The sequence below is a fragment of the Haemaphysalis longicornis genome, unplaced genomic scaffold (assembly GCF_048455015.1).
Source record: "Haemaphysalis longicornis isolate Haplotype H1 unplaced genomic scaffold, Haemaphysalis longicornis Haplotype H1 scaffold_9, whole genome shotgun sequence".
NCBI classification, from domain to species: Eukaryota; Metazoa; Arthropoda; class Arachnida; order Ixodida; family Ixodidae; genus Haemaphysalis; species Haemaphysalis longicornis.
Window position 1 is genome coordinate 4,190,694 of NW_027526460.1, and position 25,110 is coordinate 4,215,803.

At 51.6% G+C, this 25,110-nt stretch overlaps 1 protein-coding gene across 4 annotated transcripts in view; it reads right to left on the reverse strand.

Moving 5' to 3' along the window:
• Plexa (plexin A) overlaps window positions 1-25,110 on the reverse strand; it is a 380,874-nt gene that overhangs the window by 213,849 nt on the left and 141,915 nt on the right. For all 4 annotated transcript variants that reach the window (XM_077685386.1, XM_077685384.1, XM_077685388.1 and 1 more), the window contains one exon: window positions 15,305-15,350. The gene's annotated coding sequence lies outside the window, so the exon portion shown is untranslated. The remainder of the gene's footprint in view (window positions 1-15,304; window positions 15,351-25,110) is intronic.

The window sequence follows — 25,110 nt, forward strand, 5'->3', positions numbered from 1 at the left end:
AATAAAGAAATACACGGGGCCAACAAACGGCGATCATCTGCGCCATTACCACCACGGGTGGAGCGTAACGGAGACATTTGCGATAACAATGGCGGCACGACAACCTGGTCGTGCCAGGTCACAGCGTCGGACTGCCACAGGTACGCGTCCGCCTTCGGGTCCCTCCGGTCGCCGCCGCGCCAGTATGGAGAGCGCCGCACGCCCCCCACCATCCGCGCGCGGATGCGATGCAAAGTGGACCACACAGGCGTGCACGGGGCGATGTGCCGCGCGTGCTCAAGCGCTCATTTTCACGGCACCCTGGACCCATGGGAGACGACCGACGCGCGAGCCAGACGCTCCGCGTGGCCCCGAGGCGGGTTCGCAATGGACATCAACTTCACGGGAACCTCGATACCACGCAGTCCCTCCCACTGAGGCTCGACGGCAGTCGGCTGTTTAAGTTTACTGCTCCCTTTAGCCCCTTGGTCACGTGACCAGCCACGGAAATACCGTATTTGCACGATTATAACGCACAGATAAGTTAGCACAGGAAAATTTGAAAAATAATTTTAGTTTGACGCCTATGTATTCCGTAAAATTCTGCACGACAACAAGCACCTGGAAGAAGCCCTTTTACATGAAGCCCGCCACTCTGCGACAGCGAATGCTGCGGAGCGGGGAACACTAGTTGAAAATGTTGGCCATTCGAAGTCTTGATCTTCATAATTTGCAAATTCCACTTGGGAGTCTTCAAGCTCCCGAAAACGTTTCTGCTCAGGGCAAGGGTGTAGCTTTACACCCTTTTTGTGTGGCAAAAAGGGTGTTGACCGACTGCAACGCCCTTGGCTTTCTGTAGGGTGTTGAAAGGATGTGAAAGTGGAGTTCAGTTGTAAAATAAAGCCTTGAATGAAAATGCGGTTCCATTTCGCTTACGTCAACCTCGCACTCAGGTTTCCAGTGTGCATGATGCTCTTCGGTTCCCCTCGCTGTCGAAAAGTAAAATTACCTTGCGCTGGCTAAGGTATACGTCAACTGACAAATGGATGCACCAAAATGAACTCACGTGACGTTGACGGATTGTTTTGAATTGCGTTGAATTTTTGACGGATTTCGTGTGCATGACAATTCCGTTGATTTTGGGCCCGATTACAACGCGCACATGCATTTGAAAGCTACACAATAAACTTTTTTATGCCCTTCTTGACTAAAAAGGTTCCATGCATACCTGCCAGATTTGCCGAGATGGCATTAGGGAGATCTTACCGGGGGGGGGGGGGGGGGGGGGGGGGGGGGGCAACAACAGAATGCAACAACAGAATGGGTAACTTCACACACATTTTTTTATTTACTTACAAGATAGCAAGAAATGAACTGTTTCTTCGCCCAAACTACCAACAAGGTACACCACTTAAATGTTCGCCATTGCTAACGCCGCCCTTTTCAGAAAGTCCTGGAAATAGTACATACTGCAAGCGCAATACAAAACAGCAGTAACTGAACTGTTTTGTTGTTTCGTCTAAACTAACAACAAGCTACACCACTGGAGACTTGCAAAACCTTCAGAATGGCCGTGCTCGTGCGTAAATGAAAGTTGCGGCGGCGCTGCGTTTCTATAAACAGTAAACTAACCATGGGACGAACAGGCTCACCGTCTGCACATGGCCGACTACACTTTTTAAGCACTTCACTGATAACGATGCCAAATGGTGTCGGGTTGGATTGTCAGGTATACCTCCGGCGCATTGTGGCCATACTGGGAAAAGGATTAAACCGAAGACGGGTGCATTTTCGGGAGATTTTTGTTTCGGTCGTACAATCGTACAAAACCATGAAAATTCGGGAGTCTCCCGGAAAATTCGGGAAACCTGGCAGGTATGGTTGGGAGGCCATTACACCCTTTTTTCTTGAATATCAACACCCTTGTTCGTACCTCTGCACCCTTTTTGTGTGAGAAACAGGGTGTTGATCAACTTCAACACCCTTAGTTTTGGTATGGTTGTCGAAAGGGTGTGAAAAAGGTGTTCAGCTGTTGATTTATTAAGGCCATGCATGCATGTATAATTGCAGTGCTAAATACAAGACGTCCCCCCTACTCTCCTCCCCACGTCGCAAGAAATGTTCAAAGGCAAAAAAAGAATTGTTCAATACTACACAACATATCCCCAACCATGTAAAACCCCCAACACCACATATCACCTTGTCTCGGCTTCCCCCCCCCCCCCCCCGCCGCCCCCCCGATCCCTTCCCCCTTGGGAGTGCGAGCTGACCAGCTGCCTACTAGAGACGCAGGTTAACCTCGTGTCTCGGGCGACAGCAGGAAGGCCGCCCACAAAAGCATTTTCCGCTCCAATAAACGTTTCTTTCCTCCTCCTGCTCCTCCTCGTCTGCAATGATCGCTCGCTTCCACATGGTGCGCCTCATAGCCCAAATTCAGCTTTGACACGTGTCACGACAATTTCACTCTTAAATTAAAAAGACTACATATACACACTAAATTTTTTTTACACCCTTGTCGCCTAGAACACGCTTAGTATAAGTGGAATAAGGATGTTGGGAAGTCATTACGCCCTTTTTCTTAGCTTCCAACACCCTAATTTGTAGCTTTACACCCTTTTTGTGTGGCAAAAAGGGCGTTGACCCACTGCAACGCCCTCGAATTTCTGTGGGGTGTTGAAAGGGTGTGAATTAGACGGTCAGTTGCAAAAACACACACACACACAGGAGCTATAGGGGTCGACCTAGCTTCTTCCGATGCTCTTGCTAGGCCGGCCTAACTTCCGAGGGGGTGAGGCCTCGGAAGTGTAGCCGGATTTTACGATGGCGTCCCAGTGTGTCCCTCCGAGCACTGACAGCGGATCCAGGGGGAAACAATCCGCTTTTTATCAAGCCTTGCGCCACGAGTGCAAGCTGCGCCAATTTTTCGCGTTTTGGTATCCCTAAAAGACTAGTGGCTTTAAAATGGCATAGCAGGAGGTGCGCGTATGCGAGCGCCCCTGGTGTTCACCTAGTGTCACTAGATAACCTCCTTATCTAGTGACACTAGGTACACCCTTTAAGGCGGCGCAGTTCTTTTTCTTGGTTTTCTTGCTAACGCCACCGAACCTAGCTCAAGCTTACGCAGCTGCGCTGGTAATAAATTATGATAATTCATATTGTTTTAAACATCGTGATGTACAAAACATTTTCCCGCCTGTAGAAAATGTTTATTCCACCCGCACACCTGCCAACCCCACACTGCTCTAACTACTACAGAAGATGCCAAGAAATACTAAAATTGCGTACAAAAATACTAAAATGCCATTTTATTCCTTAGAAACTCGCTTAGATAAAATGCAGAGCAAACACACCACAAAAGACGCAAAAATGTTCTAAGAATTAAATCTTGGAAGTGGAGGGCTGGGCTAGCACACATGCCGTTGCTGCCTTGGCCTTCTTCAAAAACTCTTTATCAAACACCTGCTCATTGCACTTCCTTGAGTAAGACTGGGCACATCTCGCAACAATCAAATGCTCAACTGTCTTCTTGGACATGGAGGCACGGAACTGTGTGTGCGCCTTTCCGACCTTACTGAAAACTCTTTCACACTCTGCATTACTATGCGGGAGGGTCAAGACCCCCAACATAACTTTCGCAAGTTTAGCATACTTCAAAGTGCCATCCACTTCTCGCAGATCGGAGACACATTTACAAGGGATCTCCCACGCTAGGCTTGACAGGGTTTACACTTCCCCTGCGCTCCTTTCCGACAGTCCTGCATGCGACGTCAAACCCATTTCTTTACCGGATATTGCCTTGTCGTGGTGAGTTTGGGCGGAGGTGGTCGCTGTACTTTCAGACCCCAATGGGCACTTAATTCGTCTCTTTTAAGGATGAGGGCTTTTGTGGCCACGTTCGGGAAACATTGCAGGCATGCCTTTCCATGCACTTGCAGCATGGGAGCTGTTCAAGCAGGAAGTTCGGGGCATAGCGATTGAGTGTTGGTTGATTAATCCTTTCTACAGGCATTACCAGGAAGAAAAGATTGCTTAAAATCCTGTATAGCCTCCATGAAATTGAAGCGAAATGCCTTGCACTTGTGTGGAAGAAATTGCTACCGTAAAATGTCAGCTTGAAAAGTTTGATGCGCACCGGTATCGTGGAGCACGTGTTCGGTGCCGGAACAATCGTGCTATGCACTGTGAGAGTCCGACACGCCAGGCTTTACTTCACGAACGCCACCACGATGCCACTAACTTTATGCCGGATATAAATTCAAACGGTGTTCTTTTAACTATCACGGAAGAGATTGCGTCTGAATATGAAAATTATTATAAGGAACTATTCAGCGGTGCCTCTGATCTAACTGATAGTAACCTTTTCGGACATTTCGTCTCCCTAGTAGATCCATTGACAGATGACGACAGTTCCATTATAAGTGGCCCTATTACCCTAGAAGAGATTGAGGCCGCAGTCGATCAGCTTCCGGTCTCCAAAACACCTGGCCTCGAAGACTGCCCGGAGAGGTTTACAAGGATTTTAAGTTTATTTTATGTCCAGTTGTTTTTGGAGTTTTTGAATTCTGCTGTGTTAATTCTCTTCCGCCGTCACTCACGAAAAGCCATACAGTGCTAATTCCCAAAAGTAAAGACCGTGATAAATTGTGATCTATGGATAGCTACAGACCGATCACTCTGACGAATGTTGACTACAAAATTTTCGCGAAGATATTATCTAATCGTCTGCAGTTTGCCATGTCCATACTTATTGGCCAGCATCAAACATGTGGACTGCGCGTCTGATCAATACAGACCAATTCACACATTGCTCGAAGAGCCCTCCCGTTCTGTAAAGATTCCTATGAGCAGCTCGCATTCCTGCAGATAGATCTTCCAAAACCGTTTGATCGTGTCTCCCACTCATTTTTGTTACAGCGGGCCAACGTTGATTCGGTCGTTTTCAAGGGTGTGCGTCTCTCTTATAGTACCTGCTCTACCCGCCTAATAGTTAATGGTTACCTTTTGAAGCCCGTGGCTATACAGTCGTCAGTAAGGCAAGGTTGGCCGATATCGCCTTTATTTTATTCACTCTACTTAGAGCCTTTGTGCCGGAGAGTGCTCCAAAGCAGTATAGCATTCGGGGTTTTCATATGCTGGGAACCGAACTCAAACTACTGGCGTATGCTGACGGTATGACCTTTTTCTGTAGCGATCAACCAAGTGTTGATAAAGTTATTTCTGTGACAAACGAATTCGGGTTACTTTCCAGTGCTAAAGTCAACCCTTTGAAGAGCTCTGGACTACGGTTCGGCTCATGGGCAACAACACCAGCCCAGTACGCCGGCATCCAATGGTCCTGTGTACCACCTAAAAATCTCGGCTTTCCGGTGGACTCCTACAGAGAACTCTGAGGCCCTTCGTAGACATTCGCAGGCTTTCGTTCCGCATAACCTGTCGATTTTTGGAAGGACCCAGTCATGTAAAATGTTCTTGGCATCAAAATGCAAATTCCTCATTGCGATCGGAGTCGCATACAGCGGTCCCATCGGGTTTTCCCAACCTTTGTGTGGTCGCCTACCATGGGGCCAACAAGGCGCGACAACCTTTTTAGACCGGTTTGCGCTGGCGGGCTGGGCTTAACCCATCTCTTTGTACGGAAAATAGTTGCGCGGTTCTTCTTTTTTCGGGGCTTCAACTACCCTGTTATTCGCGCTTTTTTGCACGTTAAACCGAGGTTTTGCGTAATCTTGTTGTCTCATCCGTGTTATCGACCAGACCTTGTTTGTGGGGGTTTATGTATGAAGTGTTCACTTCAATACGGTTTTTGCTCGTTCGCTTTTCCCGAGATTATATGTTCAGTGTGTCCCGCGTTAATCTCTACGAGGACCTAATTTTCATGGTTTTCCCAGCACCACTGTACAAAGCTGTTTATTCTACCTTGGCTGGACAAGATGTGCTCTTACGTGTCTGTAAAATGCCGCTTTCCCCCTCAACAAAAACGTTCTTCTCCAAACTGCACAGTGAAACTTTGCCTGTTAACGTGGCTGCATAACCGGAACATTTTTGTGTCTTTTGTGAACTGTCATTTGTGCGATGTACCGGAAACTATTGAGAATGTTTCATAAATTGTAAGGACGCCATATTATTTTGCGATGTCCCCGAAATAACTCTTAAGAATTGACTCCGCATGGTATACGGTATCTCGCATCACCCGCAAACGGCGATGTGTCATATGATTTTTTTTTTTTCTAATCGCTCTGCATAGTTTATGGAAAACGCAAATGCTGGATAGGCACGCTGAGCCCATGGTTTCTTCCGGAGCACACTTTTTCCATATGATCACTAATATTAAAAACGTCTATGACCAAAACGATTCTCGCCCTGACTGGTATACCCTCCTTCTTAGTTGTTCAATGTTGACCCGCTTTAAATTAAGTGCACATAATTGTTCACTGTGTTTAGTTTTGTTTTTCACCTTGTAATCAACTCATTTGTATATGTACGTAGTTGTAAATAAGTGTTGCAAATATCGCTTCCTACATTTACGTGTAGTGCAATAAATACCACGAGGAAAACAAAAACAACAAAAACAAATACAAAGGCTCGTGGTCGAGTGGACTTGAGCGCTAGGTATGTTACTCTGCAAATCGCAAATTCGAATCCCCGAGGGTGCATCCTTTTTTTCATTTTTTTTGTAAGCTCATTTCTTCGTTTTGGGCCGATGTTTTATATACTGAAATCACCATTTTAACGCTGTAACGTTCAATGCTCCAGGAGCGAGTTCGCAGAACACGCGCAGACAGACACTGACGCGCTAGCGAATTCCGTTGGCGAGCTGTTGCCATAAGCACCGACGGCTTGCGGCAGTGGGCATAGGCCAGAATCGACAGACCCTTGGCCTGGTGCGAACACGCTTTTTACGATGTGGGCATGAGTAAGGCAAGCTCCAAATACGGGGGGAAAGCGCATGGCATTTAAAAGTCTGCGGTGACGCGGAGGGCGTTCATCCACTGCATAGGCCTCGTCTAGAGATGGTTACGATTCCAAGCTGTGCTGGTAGCCTTATCTGACGCATTTTGCAGCCGACAATATGGCAGAAGCGCGGTATGGCGATTACTGAGATACCGAGAATGCCCATCCAACGATAACGCCGGATGCCAAGCATGTTGTTTGTTTCACAGAACAGAAACCGAAACTTGTTTGAATGCTAATCTTGGACATCGTCCAATCACGCAGCACCTTTACGTGGCGTCACTGCGGTTAGTTGGTACAGCTGCCGCAAACCGCGCATATTAGGCTTTCTTCTTTCAGGCTTCATAAAATAAATACCGCCTTATCGCCCGGATAAACGACGATAAGTGTGTTGATTTGAGCCAGTCTACGAATTCCCTTCAGAGGCGGCCGTCGCCAAGGAGGGGGAATGAGGCCACCAATGAGAAGAGAGACATTTCGCGCCAAACAAGCCACGCCTGTTTGAGTTGGGCCTGTGTACTCTTGGCGATACTCACATTTCAGACGTGACGGAAGGACGGATGAGCCTGCGCGAGAGTCTCGTTTCTCGCTTTTTTTTTTTTTTTTCCATGAATGTGAACCAACTAATTCGCACCAGAGTGCCTGCTCGATCCAAAAGTTCGCGAAAAATCCGAGCCACACCTCCCGTATAAGCTCATCTTCCCTCCCCAAACGTCAGCTCTAAGCCTCCAGCATTGCACGTATATGTGTACTCGAACTAATACGGATGCAAAGGCGCGAGACTTGTTATTTTTGCGCAGTTTTTAGAGCCGTGATCGCGCACGCCTTCTATGCGCTCATCCCCCTTGCGCTTTAGAATTTTAAGAGCGTGCTCCTTTTTTTTCTCTCTCTCTCTTCTTACATAGCACTACGAAACGGACAATGGAAACGGTAGTAAGGAGACAATACACGCCCTTGGTATCCGCAGAGATGTCCTTCTTATTTCCCTCCAGCCTTCACGACAGGCCCCATCCCGGGTCCAGCGGGCGCGCCAGCTGCACACTTTCCCGCAAGCCAAGGAGGGAGAAGGAAAAAGGAGCTTCCGAAAAGCTTCGTCCGTCCGTGCAACGCGGAGGAGACTTGCGGCGGCCGCGGTTCTAAGCGGGAGAAAAGGCAAAACGGCCAACGGCCAAGCGCCAGAAAGAAGCGCGCGACATCTGCTCCGGTTCTCGAGCCGAAGCTCCGCCTGCAGGAAGCGCACTGCATAACGGACGACGCGCACGCATGCAGGGCCAGGCGGAAGAAATGGCGAACAAGTTGCGGGACGGAGGGAGGGGGGGGTCACACAACTCTTGGCCCAGTGCGTGCGAGCTGCACGGCTACGCTTCACCACGGCTCCGCCGAGCCATAAAACACAGTGAGGGCAAAACCCGCACCGAGATTAAAAATAAAGGCACGAGGGAGGGAACAGAGACAGCCCGGATGCGCAAGAACTGCATTCCCAAGCACCGCACTCAAACGGACGGCCCAGGCCGTCATCGCTAAATGCTTCGCGGTTCCCTCGCAGGAAACCGTTCAGAGCCTCATCGAATGCGCAGTGTCTGAGCAGCGATCTTGATATCAAGGCCCTACTTTCCGCGCTACTAAAGAGGCTCAGCCTAACCAAACAGTCATCAGCTAGAAGCGTTTGTAGATCTGCCACATTCCACCTTAATCTCATTTTCGAAGGTATTTGAAACGCACTCTATCCTTACATCTAGCGCCCGCATACTCTCGAAATCCATCCTCAAACACTGAGGAACTCGGCCTGCCCATCCTGCAGAGGTAAAGCACGAGAGGCACTGCGATCGCGTTGATGCGCTTATATTCAAGATCTCTCTCTCTCTCTCTCTCTCTCTCTCTCTCTCTCTCTCTCTCTCTCTCTCTCTCTCTCTCTCTCTCTCTCTCTCTCTCTCTCTCTCTCTCTCTCTCTCTCTCTCTCTCTCTCTCTCTCTCACACACACAGGCGATCGCGCGTTTCCATAACAGTAGAGGGTTTCTGCGCACGAAAATCTTACCCGTACTTACCCGTATTGACATTGCGTTTACAGAATTAACTGAGAACAAGTACACAGTTCGTACGTTTCAAGGGGCCACGAGGGCAAAGGAAGTTTGCTTCACCGAAAAAAGACTGCACTGGCTAAGAGCACTGTCGGCGATTTTTACGCTAATGTGCAAGAACTAAGCCACATGTCAAGGTGAAGAGATAAAGCAGCCGTGACTCACTCGCCGGCCTTTCGACACCGCCGGGTCCTTATGACGTCACAGGAACGTGTCTGTGCTGTTAGTAGCCGCTCACCAAAGCCGCCTCCAAGAAACGTGTTAGATGTGGTCGCATCCCTTGAATTCTAATGTATCAATTAGCACAACTTATTATCCCCCCCCCCCTACCCCCTGCGGTCCTGGTGACGTCGTGCAGAGCGATATTACAAAGAGTTTTCAACATTTCTCTTATTTTGCCGGACAAAAAAACGTCTTTCGGGCGGCAGTTTCGTATAGTGTGTTACCAAAAGTTATTTTCTTTTGAAAGGGACGAATTCCGTGTTCTCTCTGCACGACCCCGCTGAAGCGCTTTGCTCCAGCTTTCCAACAAAACGTGAGCGTCACTACTCCGCAGCCTGAATGCATCGACACGGGGCAAGCAAACCGTACGACTATTTTCCCAGCTATGTGTCAAGAAAAGGACGACCGAACAAAACGTTGGAGACAACGAACAACAGGACAGACGCCCGGTTGGGCCGCACAACACGTCGAAGCATGCGGTGCTCCCTGTATGGGCTACGGAGCCTCCCCGTCGATAAATCGCCGGCCGGCAAGATTCCAAATGCATCGAGCGAAGCGAAGGTTCGCCAGCTTGGACGGACACTGCGATAGGTGGCGAGACAGCCGGCTTCTTAGAGGGAGGGCCCGCTTGCGCATGCAACCTTTCTTTACTTGATGGGCAGCCGTTTGCAGCAGGTGCCCGGATAGGACGATGAGAAATTCGCCCTGCCGTTCGCGAAGAGAACGGTCGTTTCGTCCCTCGGAGCCTTAGGGCCAGTTAGAGTTCCTCTATATAGCTCCCGCAGCCAGTCGCTCCGCAGCGCCGCCAACGAAGCGTGGCGGCGACTGTGGGCGCCCAGAAGTGTACGGCCTCGCATTCATGCGTACCGATATCATGCCGCCCGCGGGGGGCACATGTGGGCAGCGCATACCCAGGTGCTGCCGAGAGAGCGACCTTTGGCGGTGGCGCTGGAAGGAGAAATGTCGGCGCCACGCACGTGACGACGCCCTATCCCTTTCAGTCGGAACCGGACGACCGGCCGGACGGCCAGTGCCCACTTCCCGCTCCTTTCTCTCCTCCCTCCATTCGCGAGCAAAAAGAGGAGCGACAGCAGACGCAAGACGAAACGGGGTGGCCGACCGCACTCGAAGACGACGAGGGCGCGACTGGCCAGTAAGGATTTAAAGAGAACTCGCACGCATACGCAAGAACTAAAGACGAAAGAGTCCCAGGCGAAGGACAAGTGAATACGGAAGAGAAAGTTTTCTCCTTTCGAAGAAGCGAACGTTTAACGCAAATGGCCCGGTCGTCGTCGGCGGCTGCACGTTTCGCCCCACGGAAACAGGGCGGGTATCCGCGACGAGCAATGGCGCCATTCCTTAGCACCGGAGAAATCGGCCAGGCGCAGGAGAAGTACGTCCACCTAGCAGTGTGGATACTGTACTGCGGCGCGCTCACGAATAGGCGGCACCGCCCTGGGCAGACCATTACGCACGCCACACAGAAGACAGCGTACGTTTTCCCCGATCCAATTCGCGGCGGCCAGCAGAGGCATCACGACGCTGCCCCGGTAATGAAACGAGAGCGGCCCCTGACACTCCCACGCCTGCAGCCCCGCCGGCTCGACCGGCCGCACTTCCCTCAGGTGGACTGATACGTCAACCAGTACAGGTGCCGGGATTCCGTGCACTGCCGCCGCAGAAGCAGAAATGATCCGCTGCCGGTCGAGGACTACCGCACGCGTGCATTCAGCCGGCCGCCCTGCGCACCTCCATCGCACTCGAAGGGCAATCTCTCCCTGACCGAATCAACGGCACCATACTTCCGGGCGCGGACGTCGCAATTAGGGAAATGCCAACGAGTGCCACTCCGGCATTCTCGGCCGGCATGTTCGCCCCCTCTCCACTCGACGGCGGACGGGCAAGCGGTGAGACACGGGGGCTGCTCGCTTTTGCAGGTGTGGCGGCCACAGCTGGCAGCCAGGCTGCACGCAACTAGGGCGGTAGCTGCGCAGAGGACCGTGTTTAGGAAGAAGACGCCCTGCTCCAAAGGACGGTCCTCGAGAGGCCACTCGCAGTGTGAGGATCCCTCGCTCCGGCCGGCCATCCGAACTGCAAAGAATCGCCACCGTTGCCGACAGAGCGAGCGGGGCCCCGTCGGCGAACAATGCTCGCCCGAGCCCTTGACGCCCAAGCAGGCAAGAACAGGGCGCTGGCCCGATCATGCAACCATTGCCTCCGATAATAAAACGCGGGCGGGGGAATCTCGGAGGCCACGATGCAACACATCACTTTCGCCGCCGCTGATGACGGAGAGGACGCGCGAGAACGCGGGGGCGGAATGCCGACGCAAAGCGGAGGGTTTTGAAAAGAAAAGAGTCGGGGTGTGGTGACAAAGCCTGGAGCACTGTCACTGCACACGCCGCCAGCACCCGGAAGGAATAATAGCGCTTGAAGAAAGGGAAAGCATCCAAGTGGGAGATGACAGGCGCGCTAACAACCGCGGACCAGCAGCATCTGGAAGGGCGCCGCGCAACTGAACAAAAAGGGAGATGTAATATTACCGTAATGAACACTCGAAAACGAACATTTCTTATCAGAAAACGGCTACGGAGATGAAGGGATGTTAGTCCGGTGTTAGCGTTCATGAAGGGAAGTCCGGTGTTAGTGTTCATACTTGTCAACTGTGAACAAGAACAACACATTACGCATATATAAGGCCGAAAATCAATACATGAGTGATATTTGTAGTGCTCCTTCATTAAAATATTCACGGATGCTTGGTTTTTGCGATAGCAAATGAAATACTACAACAACTGCAGAAAACCCTCACCTGCTGTTGCGCGTACTACCTCGCGGCATTTAAAAAAATCAACCTGCAACGAAAGGTTCCACTAGATAGGTCCCACGTTCCGTTTGAAACACTCGTGGAGTAGGGCAACGTGGTTCCATAAACGTTGCAGTAGGGTGCCCCGATTCACGCGCGTCTCCGCCGTACGGCAGGGCTGGCATCACGGCACCCGACTTGGAGCACTGGAACGCGGTAAATTTAAAATGGGCTTGAACAAACCTCCAGCGTGTTATCTTGGGAGGAACGAGATGGGAGAGGAACAGCCTGAGCGGGAAAGAGAAGGAAGGCATTTGCTTGCTAGGGGCACCAGTCGACTATCGTCTTTCGTAGATATTTGCAGCGAACGGGGCAGATACGCGACCATTTTTTTCTCGTTATTTTCTGCCGCCTCGTTGCCCCTGTGGGAGCAGCAGACGCGTAGTATGCATTACTGTCGAAGCTAGGGTTAGCAGCCGCGACTAGCCATAGGTTTATGCATCGCCCGATACGACCTTGATTTACGTAAAGCGCATTGCACGTACGGCAACGTGGAGAGAGCAAAAACATGGAATATCAGGCAGATGTGGGATGCTCCTCCGCAGTTGGGCACAACATTGGGGTCGCGCGACATTGGCGCTCACAAAATTTTAAGGAAAGAAGGCAGGAGATGCTGCCTCCCTAAACCACGTTAACATCCTTAGAACGACCACGAAGACAACATGCGCCCTTGGTTTTCTCGAAAAAACAAGCCATTGATAACTCGCTAAAGTCCATTCCGGCCCTGAGGAACATTTTCGACAAACAAACGATGGCGGCGTGTCCGCTCACTTCGCAGCAAATGTCGTCTTCTGCCGCCCCTGCCACGTAAACTCTCTCTCTCTCTCTCTCTCTCTCTCTCTCTCTCTCTCTCTCTCTCTCTCTCTCTCTCTCTCTCTCTCTCTCTCTCTCTCTCTCTCTCTCTCTCTCTCTCTCTCTCTCTCTCTCTCTCTCTCTCTCTCTCTCTCTCTCTCTCTCTCTCCCTCTCCCCACCCCTTCACATAAAAAACATTGGGGACGTTTTTAAGAGTCCATTCAATTTCCCTACTTTCAACTGCTCTCGCGCCATCTAGTCAAACCTTTTGTTACTGTTTGACTCCTTTGAATGCAGCCCCGAAAGCGCACCCCCGAGCGGGTTTTTGTATTTTTGGGTCAAAACATTTTTTTCAGAGCTGATTTTTATATTTGCTGTCGCGAAAATCCAGCAACTATGTATTCATAATTAAAGGAACACGGCAAATATCAGTTATGTACTGATGTTTTTTTTGTTTTGTCTCATATAAGCCTTATATTTTCTTTTTGCTTAAGAACGTTGACAACTACGAACATTGCCACCAGATATAGTAGTTTGGAAATGTTCCGACCATATACATATCTCGGTCACAATTCTTTTAATTTTGGCAGGGCGGCTGAATAGAGGGACAGACAGACCAAAATATAATGCACTTAAGTAGTCCAAGAAAGACTATCGCCTTCAAAAACTTGTTTAACACTTATTTTGATAACAGCGCTAGGACAGGACACAGAGAAGGCGACACGAGACCGGGCGCTGTCTCGTGTCGCCTTCTCTGTGTCCTGTCCCAGCGCTGTTATCAAAATAGGTATGTACCAACAAGCCCGTATTAACACAGTTTTCGTTTAACACTGACACACCTCCGTCGACGCCATTGGTGACGCACCAACATTGCGGTAACAGTCAAGCGGCGGTGCGATTAAACGGAATCAGAAGCACCAATACAATTGCAAAATTATGTTTACTGGCGGCAGCTGTTATTAACAGCCGTCAATACACCATTAGTCCCCGTGACGTCATATGGGTAGTACTACAAAATGGCTGGCGAGCAAGCAATTTTAACACGAAAGTGATTTATGCCCGGGTACACGAGTGCGGGGCGGAAATAAAGACACCACCAAGCCACCAGTCGATTCTCTCGGAAAGTTACTTTCCCCCGAATGACCTTCACTAAGTGGTACGTGTGCGGGGCGGATGTGTGAAACGAACCCATGCCGCCTAGAAACATTTTTTCCCCTTTTCTCCTCTTCCCTTTCCACAACAAGAGGCGTTCGAGCTCTCCTGTATAAATAAATTCATCATGCCCGGGTACACCAAGATCTCACCGGCGTCATATCCGTCACGGATATGACAACGCCAGAAAAAGTTCCACTGACGCAGCTCAACCCGGATTCGAACCACGAACTTCCTCACCGCAACGGGAGTTACACAGCGCTATGCCCACTGCGCTATGAATTCACATGCAAGTAGGCCTACGAACGCGCCTTATATGTTTCCCAATAACTTATTCATTCAGATGGTGCTGTCGTCTAGGAGAGGCGAAGCGAAGTAGTTCATCATGACGCTAATGAGCGCTGACAGTTGTCGCCTCGATGCCAGAGTCTTCGTGTACGCGGGACGCGGGTGAATCGTAGGCGCCCTCCGCTACCCACTGCTTTCTGTTCGGTTTAGTTCGCACGGTTTTCAAGGGCTGTGATTTCAGTCGGATTCACGCAATGTTCCGGCGCGTGCAATCTAGTGTCTAACGTTCATGCGTCTAACGGTGCCATACCGACGTAATATGAATAGTGACGTGCAAGTTCATATCGATGCACAATGAAGCATTCAAATGCTCCTGTGAAGGCATATTTCACTTTCTTGTCTTACCTATTGCTATGAAAGAGGCATCAGCAACATTTTTTAGACTGTTTATCATTCTTAAGATCTAGCTTATCTGCTTGATGTCTGCGTTGAGATTATACTTACGTGGCGTAGCAATGTTTCAATGCATCAAACTTGTATTTCGCCATCACGGTCAGCTTTCTATGCACGCCAGGCACGCCGTGACCAAACTTTCTTTCACACAAAAGAAGATGTCGTCGGTGTAAAAAGGTACAACGGCCAAGCACTGCGCGTGTGGTTAAACATGAGTAATGCCGCTCAAATTCCTGTACCAAAAGCTCCTGGCCAACGAAACGACAATCGCAGGAGAAAAAGATGCGAACACCGCCAGCTAAAGGTACCGGCACTCCCCTTGGCCGATGACAGTGCGGGGCTTCCTCGTGGCGCGTCTCGACTGAGCGGCCATCGAGATGGGCCGCTGCAAGTGAAATCAGCACCGAGCGAGACGCACCGACACCTGCTCCGCCCAGACGGGGGAGAAAGCGAGCGGTGACGAGACCTCTCTTCCAATGTGTACAGACTGAAACCAGAGACGCGGCGGCGGCCACTCGTACCTTTGTCTCCTGCTGGGGTGTAGTGGTGGCCCAAGCGGCTGCGGCTCTGCGAAGGAAGAGAGAGGACTGCGGATGAGCCCACAGTCGAGGCCGGAAACTCAAAGCAGACAAAACAAAGTTATCATGACGATGATAATAGCAGCAGCAGGAGAATCGGGTTGCTATGACACCAAGACAGCACCGGAACAAACAGGAGGGTTGGAGGGAGAGCAGGGCTGACGGTAAGGGAAGACAAAATGCGCACAAAAATGCATTAGAGACTCGCAAAGCTAGCGGTCAGCGTTACAATTTCCCAGGCCCCTAAACAGGACGCTCCTGCGGAAATGCTTCTGTGTTTTTTTTTGTTTTTGTTTCTGTCATGAATGGAACACCACTGGGCAAATGGGAAATTTTCGCCTAAAAAGATGGCATCCATACCTCGGCAAAACTGGACGGAACTCACTCACACTCACTCAAAAAAAATGTATTTTTCTTCGCGCACTCACTCGGACTCACGCTCACCAGTCGCCCTCAGCACTCACACTCACTCGGGCTCACGCTTACCCCTGGGCGTCACCACTTCATTCACTCGCGCCGCCAGCGCCAGCACTCGCACGCGAGTGTGGGCTGCAGTCCTTCCATGAGTCATGACGCGGACAAGTATCAGTGCATTACAGCGTCACAAGTCATCCAAACCGCATTACTAAATCGACACGCCACCAGAGAATTGATTCCACAGTGCCTCATATAGCAAGAGTGCAGTGACGACATATTCCGTAACAACCACCACAGCGAGCGGCTCCTGCTACCAAAGGCTGACAGCGAGTATACAAGCGCAAGAGTGGCGCTCGCCGCGCTGAGCCCCGCAAGTTGCGCGAGTGGCGAGCGGGGCTCGCGGCAGCCCAAAACGATGGCGAGGCTCACTCACCGATCACTCGTGAGTGGGGGTGTGCGAGTGCACTCGTGATTGAGCCTGCCGACCTATGACGGCAGCTAGCGGTGTTGCGCCCAGTTACCAACATGAAGCCCCAAATGTGCTCCGACGTCCAATTGCGACAAATGAGCAATGGAAAATATATGAGAAAATAAATATTATTGAGCAGTACTGATGGGAAATAAGGGCACAGAAACTTCGCCAGCAGCGTTCATAGGTTATTGTGAGCTGCCGAGACGACACCGGAAATCTGAGAGGCCGCACACTTGCCGCAACTTCTCAAATTTCGATTTTAGCGCTCCCTGCGCGCCGCCAGCGACACGAACAAGGCCTCTATAGCTACGTAGTTAACTCTTCTACTTCTTTTTAGAAGATACCCATTGCCACAAAAAAAGTCCATATATAGCGAATCCCATCCCGCAGTAGATTAAAGGCTCCAGTCTTAGGCCCACAAACGCCCTCGCTACGGAGACTGTAGTGTGAACTGTACTGCTTCACCGGCGAGTTGCAGCGCTTAAAAAGATGACGTAAGAGAAATGCGGTTATCACAACAGTGTCCCCTACCTTCGTTACCCCTTCTTAGATTCCTTGTTCAAAAAAAAAAAAAAAAGGAAGAAAAACTGGCCACGCGTATTTATCTGCTCACTTGGCCGCACATGTCATTGATAATCTTCTTCGGCGCCCCTGCCACGTCAATGCCTCTCGCTCTCTTCCCCTCCTCCCGTCTCGCTCCTCACACGATAACACGGGGCAGGTTCACTGAATTCAATTTTCCCGCGTTCCACTGCTCGTGCCATCTACTGGAACTTTTGGTTACTGTTGAACTTGGAACAGTGCCACCAGGTCCAGGCTCGCGCAAGCGCTTCTTGTATTTTCGGGTCAAAACATTTGTTTCAATGCGTTTTCTATTTGCTACCTGAAATACCAAGCGCACATTTATTTTCAATTAAAAGAACACCACGAGTACAAGTTGTGGTCTGATATTGACAACTACGGAGTGCGTTTGCAGATTTAGCGGTACGGAAAGGTTTTGCCCATATATAAACATGTCATTTAAGTATCCTTTACCTTTTAACCGGACGGATGAATCGACAGACGGACGGAAATACAGGCATTTCCCGGTTTAAGTAGCCCAAGAAAGAAAGACCATCCCCCTGAAAAGGGACCATGGCACAACTCAAGACTTTCTTGCTGCCTTCAGACGGGTGTCCACGCGATAATGCCTCGACGCCACCGTCAGCAGCCCGTCAGATGACAAGCCGTGCATGAACAAGGCAAGGTTTCCAAAACCATCAGTGTTATTTGGGCTATCGGTAAACGCCAACATTTTGGTTCCGTGAGTGACCTTAGAAGCCCCAAATGATTCCAGCATTTCGTCTACTCGCCGGCTGGTCACAAGTGAACCTCTGCAGGTGAGCAACTGGCAGGCCAACGGTGGGCCACGTCGACTACGGGGCCGATCTCTATACAGCGGCTCTTCTCTGCAGCTGTCGTTCGGGTGAAATCCCGAAAAACATCTTCCACGCCGACACTGCGGCAGTCGTACGCCTTGCCGAGCTCGTCGCCAGCGTTGCCGTGCTGAAGCACGCACAACACGAAGTTGACAACCAACGGACGCGTCACTTGCAGTGAACCAAGCGGATCTGGGTGAACCAGTGTGACGCAACGTCAGAAGACCATCAGCAAGCGTTGCTTCATCGTATTCCGCCGTGGCATCACACGAACGGGTGAAGACAACGGAAAACATGGCCGTACAAGAAAGGCCACGTAAAATTAATTGTAGGGTTTAGCGCGCCGACGCAACGTAGGCGATGAGGCGCGCCGTAGTGGAGGGCTCCGGATTAATTTTGACCACCTGGGGATCTTTAATGTGCGCCGAAATCTCGTACACACGGGCGTTTTTGCTTTTCGCCTCCGTGCTTTCAGGCAACGTGCTTTCAGCGGAGACAAGCTCGACAGCTACTATTTAGTCGTGGCATCTGAGACAGCGCGAAGGGCAGCCTTCTCACGTACGTGGCTGGTGCCTTACCGGCGACCCGCAGCCTTCTTCGAACGCTCCAGTATGCTGACACCGCCCAAACATCCTCGTACGCATCGCGGTCGTCTTTGCTCGGGGATAAAAAAGGTAACTCACGAGCGCTATCCGGTCGGCGCACGAAAGCGAGCGGGTTATCGCCGAGGTGATCCCCGTTCGCGCAGTATACACGTTGCACGGTGACCCACAAGGCGCCTTCATCCGCGCGCGGATCCCGTCCCAGGCGGAGAGCGCGAGCAGCAAACAAACTGCGTTCCGAACGAGGGAGCCGTGCGCTCGATTCGGGCTTTCAAGTGGCGACCATTGTCCGCTGCTTCCCGGAAAGGACAGCGGGGGGCCCCGTGCGTCCAGGCGATCATCTCGGGCGCGAATACGAGTTCCTATATGCGTGCATCACGATAGGCAAACGAAAGGAGTGCTCTCTCCAAAAATACGAGGCGCGGATAGCTACGCTCGACAGAGGCATCAATCGCTGGCGTGTATACACTTGCCCCTACTGATAGCGTGTACGCAGTCGTAATCGACGGCGCCTTCGCGAGGATGCCTGACACCTTGGCGGACAAGGAAGTGCCGTGGGAGCCTATTCGACGCTATTCGAGCTGCACACTACGGCCTCGAAACTGGGTGACTGGCCCCCTGGAGCCGGTCATCCATGGCTTACGGCGCCCCATGCACAACGGCAAACCAGAGAAAACACACCATGCTGCCCTGACCAAGCTCTATCCCACTTACTCATTTTGGCTTAGCGCTACCCAAGCAAGGACGAAGGAGGTTCAAGACAAACAGAGCGAGGACACGTCCTTGATGCTCATTACCGCGCACGGTTTTACGGGCGCCACCCAGTAACGCACAAATAAAGCGCACGGCAGATCGCTCGGCAGTTGTGTTGCGTTTCCTCTTAGCCCATGTGGTCCGATCAATCGGGAGTTTCCGCCTACAGCGCTCACATCCGAGTAGCTCAGCACTTGTATACGTTAATAAAACAGTACTGGAACGAAGCGATAAAACCACTAATCGGTCTGCACAACCGTGACATTATTTCACAACGCTCCATAAGCCAAGTTCACCGGTAGGCATCACTGAATGACCCACGCCGGTAATCCCTGGGCTACCAACCCTTAGCCACTGGGTGGCAAACAAAGAGGCAGACACAAACTTCGGCGTTCACCTAGCGGAAGAAGTACCACCGTCTTGTAAAAAAAAAATGTGTCAGGCCAACGTTGCAGCATCTCAACACGCACCACTTTAAGGCTGCGCGTTCGAATACGAGATCAATGACTGCACTAACAAAGAAAACGGAGACGCTCGCTTTAGAGCGGCAACACGGGCCCGCTACCAACAAGCGCTCGCTATCCTCCCTTCTACAGGACGAGTTTAGAATGACGTGCAAGGCCTCTTCACACTACGGTAAACGGTAACGGTCATGAGCCAGAAATTAGGTCGATGCGGCGTGCGCGCCGAAACGAGCAGCCGTGGAAAATGGCGGCATGCCAATCGGCCGAACGGACGACCCGCGTCCGCGGCCTCTCGGCGCGCCCACCACCGCCGGCAGAGGCGAATCCACTGCGGAGGACGCTGTAATGACGGGGTGAAGAAGGGCGGCAGAGGAAGCGGCGTCGTCTTGTCGACGGACCAAGCGCGCATCACGCCAGGCGATCGCCCGTATCGACGGCCGGCATCGTTCGTTCCTCTGGTACGGCACACGGCGGCCGGGCGCAGCGGCACCGGCGATTTACGCGACTCACCCAGCTACGGCGCTAGTGGCCCACGAAATTGCCACCAGGACGAGGAACGAACGCGCGCAACGCATACGCACTAACGCCGGTCAGGGCCGTCAACGATCTAGCACGGAGAAGCGATACACCGCCGCCGTGGAGGCAACGCACCTCTCGGCACTGGGCCATCGCGAGCCCTGGGAGACGCTCGAAGGGCTACGACCGAGTTTCTCTCCCCAGCGTCGAAGTACACTTGAAGTATCCTCACTCTTCACGGCGGTGGTCATTTTCTGCACCAGACAACAACGACAAGGCCGGTTTTTGCCACAATGCGGCAGTGAAGGCTTCCGGCCTAAGGACAACAGTCGACGTAGAAACCGAGGTTTCACACAAATTACAGCTTAACGCTACGTAGTCATACGGGCCTTTCGGCTGCCCACCCAATGGCAGGCATCGGACTAATTTAGAAGGCACGCTGTTCTTCTTCGAGCGACGTGCCGCCATACTTCCGCATTTGATTTCGTCGCTACGAAACAGATTTCGGAACAACAACCGGAGAGGGAGGAATTTCATTCAAATGAAAAAAAAAAATATCATCAAGGAAGGTTGGCCTGGTGGTATTAGTTCCGGTCAGTTATTCTGTGAAGGGAAAGGGGAGAAAGAGCACGGTTAGAGGGCGAGGGAGATGAAGATGGCGAAGAAATGAAAGCCATTTACAAAACATGCCTACACTTGCCTACTACCTACTACCTACATGCCTACTACATGCCTACTACCTGCACGTGTTATAGTTCATCAAGAGGGGCGCCATCAACTAGAATATCGCTGCCGGGCCACTGCTGCGCAGAAATGTCCGCACTGGATGCCTTGTGGGAACACTGCGCGTACGGCCAAGGTCCCAGCAGTACTTCCTCCGACACAACCCGACACTCCAAGCGGCCCAATGATTTGGCTGATTGTTCTCCAGGATACGCGTAGCGTGGACAGTTGCAGAGAAAGTGCGAAACAGTTTCTGGTACACGGCATGTTTCACAATAGGGCCCACTCGTAACAACGATCAGGTGCTGGTAGCGACGGGTAAAACAGCCACCAAACCTGCAACTTCGCACATATATGCACGTTGCACTGATGTTTGCAGCCCAAGCAGCAGCGTCATTTCCTACATCCGACCGGTTCAGGGCGTCATTTCTGTTGTGAAGGATGCCATGCCTCTGCTGGTAACCTTCATTTTACGTAAGCATCGGCACCCTGCCTGACGTACCATGTGCCATGATTACCACGAGTCAAGCCACAGGAGCCCACACAAGGAAGGCATCTACAGTTACGCCATGATCATTCTATGGTTACGCCGCAGATGACAAGTCATTAGTCGCTTATATTGTTGTATATAATCAGATAATGGAGGCTGTAGATAACAGAAAAAAACACTAGGAGGAACCCACGCATTCATTATGGCTGTCTGTCATTACGCCATGTTTAAGTGCCAGACCGGTAGATCGTTGACACGGCACGCTGCAGGAAGTGATTACGTAATGGCTGGTTGAGAAATCGCCACTCTGTTACCGATGTCCCAGCGTGCGTTACAGGCAGCTTTACTGGGAAAAGTGCTGCGCTCACAGAGGCCTCTGTCCGGTGCAGGGCGCATATATATCAGCCCACCACTCCCTCCGTGTTCCTCGCCTCTTGGCCCGTGGTCGTTCCACCGCGAGCCTCCGCTGATCTCTCGCCCTCACGAGCGAAACCGGCGCCAACAATCGGCAGTTGCGGCGGCGTCAGCGCAATACGTTTCGCAAAACGGTTCGCCCACATAGCAGCAGCAGCAGCCAAGGCTGCGCACTGCGAAGAGGAAGCGAAACAGCAGAAGCGTTTGCACGACGCTCGCAACGGCCATTGTTCGCTGGGCCGGGGAAGGAAGACGGGCCGAAAGAGAGAAGAAGAAAACAGACTCCGTTCTTCGTTCCCCTTCATTTTGCCTTTTTGAGCGCGCCCTTTACGTCCGGGCACTAAGACGAATGTGCGCCGAGTGCAGTGCAGAGAAGGTCTTGGCCCTTCCAGGCGCGCTCTATATACGTGCTCACGGGTATTGACCGCGTTTCGAAGTGCAAAGGTCGCAGGAAACTATTCCCTCCGCTCACTGGAATGGGGGACGAGAAAAGCCGGGCCGTAGGTCAGAACGACCCACATATGCTCCGCCGCAAGAACTGTCGCCAAAGACGTGGATAGGCATTCGCCTCAATTTCATGAGCGCCGAAGTCGGCGAGAAGGTCCAAAAAATATTAAGCAACGACAAATGCATTTTCTCTTCACGACTCTTTTAAGCTGCCTAACCTCAGTATTCCCGCTAACACATTGCGCTGGTTAGGTCACTTCCTAAATGCCCGACTGCGAATCACAAACGCTCACTGGAGTCACGCAGGGCGGTTGTCTATCACTTCTACTATCTGTGAACTACATAAATGATATGCTCACTAATATTATTATTTGCCGACGACTGCGTCACATAAAATCACGTCAAATCCTCGACCGATAACTGCAACCCGCAGCACGACCTCGACGTCATTTTTTCACGGTGTGAAGAATCGTGGATGCCATTAGCCCTAGCGGAATGTGAAGTCATTTCATTCACCCGCAAAAGACAACGTAATCGAGCATTCATCGAACACCATTAAATGAATTCCCGCCAATAGAAATAAAACGTACAAATACCTCAGTTTGCGCCTTACGTCATCTTTGTCACGGGTTCACCACATAGAACTTTGACGCTTCACACGCACTCGGCTTCCCTCGCCGTAACAGCGCCTTCTGAATTTAAAAACTAGCATACCTAACGTTCGTCCGACCTAAGCTCGAGTACGCGTCACCTGTTCCTGTCACCTGTGCCTTTCTAACAACTTGGTACCCATACAAAGTCGTGCAACCCATTTTGTCAGGTCAGTGCTGAAATGAAAGGCAATGTCACGGCGCTCAAACACTTCACTGGCACTCCACAGCACGCATCAAGTCGAATTGCCTCTCGCATGCGTCTTCCTCACACTCTTTACTATCCCCCGGAGGCAAGACACGCTTCATTAAACGCGCTTCCAAGAATGTCCTCCCGCGTAAGCCACAATCACTCCCTCACCCAAATACAATGGCACGCGTCTTTAACAAAAACAGTTTTTCTTCGCGCAATAACAACTTGGAGTACACTACCGGACCACATAGCTTTGTTGTATAATAATCGAAAAACATTCCATGAAAACTACACGGTCACATTGCACTTCGTAACAGCAATTGCGTAGTACATCTGCCCATTTTAATCCGAAATGTATATATATAGCGCCGTCGGCTCCCATGAGTTGAATTTTGGCACTATAATTTTGTACTTAATTTTTACTTCGTTGTATTACGCCAGCTGACTACTTCGGCAAAGGGTAACACACTCACGTGACACACTTGGGCCCCTACGATGGAAATGAGTGGAAGGAAATAAGAACAATACTGGGTCTTCACAAAAAGAGGACTATAGAGAAGGGAGGGGAAAGAAAAGGACGATAATGTGAGTACGAGATTGAGGAGAAAAAAAATGATTGCGAACAGGAACCCTTGGCGGTATTTTTGTTCACCTCAACGGGTGTTAGCTCCGATTGCTGGAAATCGAATCGCCATCGGCATGCGGGGCACTAATTAGCTGCAACTACCGACCCGTCCCTAGAAATCTCAACACAGGCACCGCCACATGTGCGCGTAAGTTTTCCGACGACAAACTCAAAGCCTCCAGACAGTCGGAGAGATTCCGACGACGAAACGATCCGCTTTAGCCGCGCCCCCGCCGGAGCGCCAAGCTCCGAGAGCGCGCTTAGCGCTTGCCGCGAACGTAGGAGCATCTCACATTGGGACAGCGCACGCATATCGAAGAGCGGCAACTGTAGGGGGAAACAACGCTTTGACAAAGCTGGCGGCCTGAGCGAATATGAAAGCACGCGCGCGCTGACAAAAGGCGTGCGGGTCGCAGTTGGCCGCTTTCACACGGGGTTTTGAGGCTCCGCTCAAACTAGGCGCGCACTGGCGGTGCAGTGCACACACAACGCGCGTTTTCGAAGAGAGCGCGCACACCCCGCCGATTCCGCGCCCGAAGCGATCATCGAACAAACCCGGGAAGCACCGCAACGAGGAAGAAAACCCGCGGCACGCGCGAGGCCCCAGCTGCACTGCCGCTGTTTGTCTCGGCATCCAAGGATCGAACGAAACAAAGGAGAAACGCGGCGCGCTCAAACATTTCCTTCGATGCGAAAAAATGGGTCTGACCGCGGTGCACACGGTCTCCTCGGTTCTCTCTTCTTCTTGTTGTTGTCTCTCTCTACTTGCACGCGCACAGTATGCGCGGCCGTTCGCTCTGGCATCCTCCCGCCAAGGGGCATTCTTCAACGTCGGCCAATACCAAAACGTCCCGCTCCGTTTGCCCCGCGCATTTGTGCACGCGAACGACGCACGCGCGCGAGTCTGCACGTCAAATGAATCAAAGAGATGGAAACGGGCCACTGGCGGGCAGAGGAGGCGGCAAAGCAGCGTCGGCAGCCAGTGGGGAAAACAAGCCCGCGTGCGGGAGATCAATTTCGCGCCGCCGCTGGGATGCGCGGATGCACGCCGGCCGACGCGGCGTTCCTCGCTCCGAGCGCGCACACATTAAAGAAACACGCCCGCTACAAGGCACGCAAGAAAAAAAGTGCAACGAAAGGAAAAGGAGGAAGGGCGGGGCGACAGCGCAAACGAAGATAAAACGGGCACCCTTTCTACGATGTTGTCAGTGCAGCGCGCAGAGCCCGGCGTCGTCTCTCCGGTCTCTCAGGGTCGGAGCCGGGCCCGGCGTGCATACTTCATCGGCCGCGCGCGACGCGCCCCTTTCGCCGTCGCTTCAAGGCGCTGGGGGTGTTCGTCTCGTGCCGAGATGGCGCAGGCAACCCCGCGCATTCGTCACACCCACTGGGCCAGCATCCGTCAAGATCGCACCGCCGGCGGTTCGATAGATCAGAATCCCAGTCTATACACGGCGCATTCGGCCTCGCTCGTCATTGCCGCTCGAAGCCATCCTTCAGGTGTGCGATAGACGTTCTTCATGTCGCAAGTCCGTCAAGCCAGCTGGCGCTTCTCGGCGGCGAAACGG